The sequence below is a fragment of the Diorhabda sublineata genome, chromosome 6 (genome assembly GCF_026230105.1).
Source record: "Diorhabda sublineata isolate icDioSubl1.1 chromosome 6, icDioSubl1.1, whole genome shotgun sequence".
Classification (NCBI taxonomy): Eukaryota; Metazoa; Arthropoda; class Insecta; order Coleoptera; family Chrysomelidae; genus Diorhabda; species Diorhabda sublineata.
The window spans coordinates 21,018,551-21,024,471 of NC_079479.1; positions in this window are offsets into that span (position 1 = coordinate 21,018,551).

Genomic DNA, 5,921 nt, shown 5'->3' on the forward strand with positions numbered 1-5,921 from the left:
TTATCAATCGAAAAGTTCAGTTCCTTTAATGCCTATGATTTTGACGTGTGACGTGAGTTTTTTTAATTTCACTTTTAATTTTTGCTAGAAAAAACAGTGATTAAATGTGAAATATAAAAACGCAACAATCGAAAAGTATGTGATTGCTTCTAGATAAAAATTATGTACTGTCTTCAATGGCTCATTCCTGTTTTATTGATGCCTAAACCTTCTAATCCTGCACTTGTACAGACACACGTTATGTTTATGGTATTATATCTCATAGGTTTCTTCTTGGAAAGAAAACCATGTACAATTTGTAGTTTAGTTTTTCTGGCTACAGTATTTCTAATTTGTTATAGTGGATTAGGCAACTGTTTACTATGGGCTTCAAATTGCGAAAACGACAAAGGATAAAGAAATTTCAACATTTGAAACTTTGGACTTTTTAGTTCTAAGAAGACATGCTCGAATGGCAATACCAGTGGAAACAGTATTTATAACGGATATTTTTTCAAGTGAATATGAAAATTTATTATTTATTGTTATGTAAATATATTTGTATAATTTGACCTTTATGTATATCGGGTGAAGGTATATTTTTATGCCAAAGAAACCAGTTTATATAGTTGTCTTTTATATTATCTGCAAATAAATGAATTTACAAGTTTATTTATAAATTTATCACAATTCTTTTTTTATAATTGGGACATTACAGAACTGTTGTGACAATTAATTTTATTTAAATATAAAGAAATTCACTGAGTAGTGGTTATTTATTTATTACTGTTACAAAGAAGGATATCATTTCGTTAAGTTTTATGGGTACATTCTATTACAAGACATTTATATGTCTAACTTCATTGAACAATAAGAGCAAACTTATTTTAACAAATTTCTGTTAAATATCGTCTCATAAGTTCCAACACTGCATAAGTAAAAAATGACGCCCAGATTATGCACAGTAAAATTGGATGTTCATACTTTTATGGCAGAAAGTCAATGAGGTAAGGAGGTTATGTACGAAATTTTAAATTATAGAGAAAAATAGCTTTCAAAAAATTAATTTTTGAAAATGTGTGTTTTACAGCTTCATATGAAGAGTTTCCAATATTGCCAGTAATTATTAAGGGGTAATTTTATGTCTTAATTAATTAAATTTTCTTAAGAATACTATTACAGTTATGATGTCGCACTACAATTCAGTTTGATATTTTCATTTGATTTTCAAATTTGTCTTTTTTTAATACACTGTTTAGCACAAAATTTTGACACAGAGCTGGTAACCCTATGACTAAGGTGGAATTTTTGGAACCAATGGTGATATTCGTATTGAACAAACTGTTTATACTATCACTACACCAACACTTACAATTATACTGTCTGACGCGCGATTTGATAACAGCAATATCGTTTTCAGAGACTGAAAATAAACTTGTCTCGTGGTTATTGAAAAGCGCGTCGGACAATGTAATCGTGAGTGTTGGTAAATGGGTAGTGTAAACAGTGTGTTCAGTATGGTAACACTATTGCCTGGCATTTTCAGTAATCGTTTATTCGCCTTACAGATGAGAAAGTTAAGTTAGGTTGGCTTAAGTTAGCTTATTTTTATTTTGTATTTCATTTCAAATCTCTTCCAACTATAAAGTAAGCTAGAATTTTTGGAACTGTTGGTGATATTCATACTGAACACACTATTTACACTACCAGTTCACCAACACTCACAATTACACCGTCTGACGCGTCTAACGCGCGTTTCAATAACCAAGCTATCGTCTTCAGTGACTGAAGGTAAATGGGCATTAGACAATGTAATTGTGAGTGTTGGTGTAGTGGTGGTGTAAACAGTGACTTCAGTACCAACTATAAAGTTAACAATCAATAAGTACTATGAAGTTAGTACTAATATACACACAATATAAGAACTCCTTAATATGTTCGCAATTTATAGTGGTCAGTGCTGATTTAGACTCCATCTTCTAATTGAAAAAACGATGGCTCCACAACCTCCCCTTCAGAGTGGGATCGCAAAAGGTACAAAGGCTGGTTTGCTTATGTACAACATGAAATCTTGCATCACACTTGTACTAGAAGTGATTCTAAATCTCCCACCTCTTCACATAGTACTAGAAAGCGTGGCAGAGAAAACATCACTTAGAAATGTTTAGAGATGGAATCACCGAAGAAAACCCGTTCCTAAATAATGACCAACACTGGGACATGCCTTAGGACGTTGCATCGAAAAAGTTTAGTTTTTAGAAAAACTTCACCTCAATAAGTAACTGTAAAACAGAAATTTACGCAATTGAAAAATGTGTTTAGTTCAATTTATAGAAGAACTATCGCAAACAGGAGATCTCATCCTGTTCGATAGTCAAGCAGCCATTAGAGCCATAAGCTCCAATATCATGAAATCCAAACTTGTTTGGGATTGCCTAGAAAAATGAAACGGCAAGAAAAATAAAATTACCCTGCAATGGATTCTGGGACATACAGGAGCGAAGGGAAATGAAATAACTGATAAACTCGATAAAGCGGGGCAGACAAGGACCCGAACCCTTCCGTGGTATTAGCTACTGAACAATGGAAAAATAAGGTAGATAGGAGCAAAACCTACAGGAGCTGAGACATGCAAACATTCTTCTGGGAAACTATAACCAGAGTGGATCTGCTGAATGTAACAACCTAAGTAAGAACAATCTACGAATACTAACAGGAGTTATATCGGGACACTGTGGCCTCAACAAACACCTGAAGACCTAGACCTAGCAGATAATGCGGCGTGCAGATTTTGTTGCACAGAAGACGAAACCTCTATCCACATTCTCCCGAAGTGTGAAACACTAAGTACTACACCTGGGTGCGTATGAAATAGAAGACGAACATCTCTGACAATTAAAGCCATCCCACATTATAGACTTTTTAAAAGGAGTGGGATCGCAGCAAGAAAGGGGGACACAATAGATCCTTTGAGTCACAGTGTATACGAGACCCCAAATTCATACATACGTATATATCGCAATCATAATACCTACATTACTTTTTTGAAAATTTAAAAATATAAATCGATTTCGAGATTTTTCAGTTGTTTATCTATCTATCAATCTAATTTTTTTGATAAATAAGTGACTAAAAATTATTCAGGGAAATGATTATCCTGAAAAAAGTCCTGTACAGGTTTATCTTATGAAACCACATTTTTATCATAAATAAATGTATCAGAATAATTCAGGGGAAAAATCAATGTACTTCTTCTATTTTTTTTCATCAATTAAATGATGAAAAAGATTGAGAAGATATCGAATCAATATCATTGTATAAAATTCTGTAATTTCTTATTTCTTAGACCTTTTATATTTGTTTATGTTTAATATTTTCATAAACGTTAAATTGTTATATTTCTTTCAAAAACATACAAAAAACTGTAATTTTTAAACAGAAGAGACTTAAAATCAAGACGATTTAGAAACCTATCATTTATTCCACTGAATAATAGGCAGCAGCTATATGTTCGATAAAGTTTCAAAGGGGGGTCTCCCCTCGCTACCCCCTTCCACCACCGCTCGCAAAACTGTGGTTTTTTATATATCGCAATCATCATACGTATATTCTATTTTTGAATATTTATAAATATAGATTGTTTTAACATTTATGTATCAGTTGTCCAGAGGCGCATCTTTCGATCCCCTATCGAATGATATTTAAAAATTAAAAAGGCGTTTTTTGGACTTACGCGGTATTAGCACTTAATTCGAAAATACAGAAGACCTGGAAAATTACCTGGCATGTAATATTACATTACATATCGGGAGTAGTAAGTAGTATACTACATATCAGTATGTAATGCATTTAAAACTCATATTTTGTGTTACAAACGAACAAAAATAACTAGTAGTAAGTATAAATTTCAATAGATAGCAATTAAATATTAATTGACATGATTGATTTGAAAGTGTTACATATAATATTGACCAAATCAATTTATTTCTTCTAATTAAAATTGAAAAATAATTGAATCCAAAATTTACTTGGTAGCATTTTTTTATTTTGGTGGCTATACATTATTTATGGTCATTTCAAATTTAATTTTGGGCTGAATACACTTTTCATCTTCTTCATTTGTTTACAAATTTGTAATCTAATTTTTCATTAACCTTAGCATTTTACATTAACTGATATTTTTGTCCAATTTTTACAGCATTCTTGAAATTATACTGTCTACGCTACCGTAGTTGTAAACAGTGTGTTCAATATTATTATACTTTGTATTGCCTAAATTAATGAAATTGTTATTATTATTGTTTTAAATAAAATTGACATATCTGATTATTAAATTTATGTATTATGAAATTTATCTCATGTCTCCGGCAATCATGAATTGTTGATATCATTCTTGTTATTATTTCTTTTTCCTAGCAATAAAGATAAATGTCCCTTTCGTAAAAAAGTCATTTCTCTGTGTAGGCTTTTGGATTTTTCTATCAGGATCTTTGGTGATTCCATGGTTTTCCCGTATGGTATCACACACACCAGTGCTTTTTTTTCTGAGCAATAGCTCGGTTATAGATGTACTGTTATAATAATTGACTGGTATATATGATGAATGCCACTGAACAAGATACGGCTCCAACAGAAACAATATTGTTTCTTCTGCTTTTTCCCTTGCGCCAAATAGACTTCTCGAATTCTCATTTTCATAAAACATTCTGATGAAAATTCCATATTCCAAAGCTGATGCGTCCTCTGTATGGTACCATTGCTTCGTCTAAAGCTTACTCTTGCTTAAATCTATACAGAGGCAGAAACTTTTGGGATAATATAATTGAAAAGTGGTATAATTTTGTAAAGTCTGTCTTTGGAGAAATTTATGTTGTGTATTATCATTTAGATGAAAAAATGTAAAAATTTGTTCAAATCGCGTTCTGTACATAGTTGCTCGAAATATTGGTGAATCAACTGAAGGATCAATTGACCAATAATTTCTCCAATGAGACTTTCTCGTTTGGCCCATCAATATTAGTAATCCAATAAACTTTTTTATTCCATTAGTGGTAACTTCTGTCCAAGGTACAGTATTTGCAGAAATTTTATCTAACTTTTTCAATGGTACAATTGGTCTGCGTAACGACTAAGTAAAATAAAACACTATCAAAAAATCAAAGCCGACACATTTCGATAGTCGAAAGAAAGTTCGATAGTTGCACCAGAAATATTTAAATAATTCTGTAAGTATGCTGTAATCTTATGTCAGTTCTACTTCCAAATCGTTGTCACTATCTAATGTTATGAAATTTCTTCTTTGATATTTTGGTGGCCTAACATCAGAGTCGCTATTTGCTGATATGGCATCATTTTCACAGCTACCACAATTTGATTCAGATAAATCTGATAAATCATTCACGCAAAATTATTCATTTCGAGACTATTCATTATGTTCCGTCGTCGTTTTCTTTTAGTTTTTTCAATTATTAAATATTTTTTGCAATAAAATATATGGCAGATCTTACGAGGGTTGCTACTTGAGTTTTGAGATAGATAAATAAAAACAAATATTTAATTGGATATGGGTTTATTGTTTCTCAAAATCTTTCTCATGAGGATGAATATACTTTGCATGCGTTTTAATATCGAAGCATTTTTTCCATGCCGATTGAGGTACTTCCAAAACATGTGATTTGAATGCATCAACCACTTCTTCATGTGTAGAAAAACGCTGACCTCGCAATTTATTTTTGATCTGCGGGAATAAGAAGGAATCTTTGGCTGCCAAACAAGGACTGTACGACAGGTGATCCAGCAATTCGATATTTTGAACGTTTTTGTTTGAACTGATGTGTGAAAGCTCGCATTGTCGTGGTGGAGAATCATTTGTCTTCTGCGATTGGTTTCCCTAACTTTTTCGAACAATTCTAGCGCTGGTGTTGGTTTACTATTCGGAATTC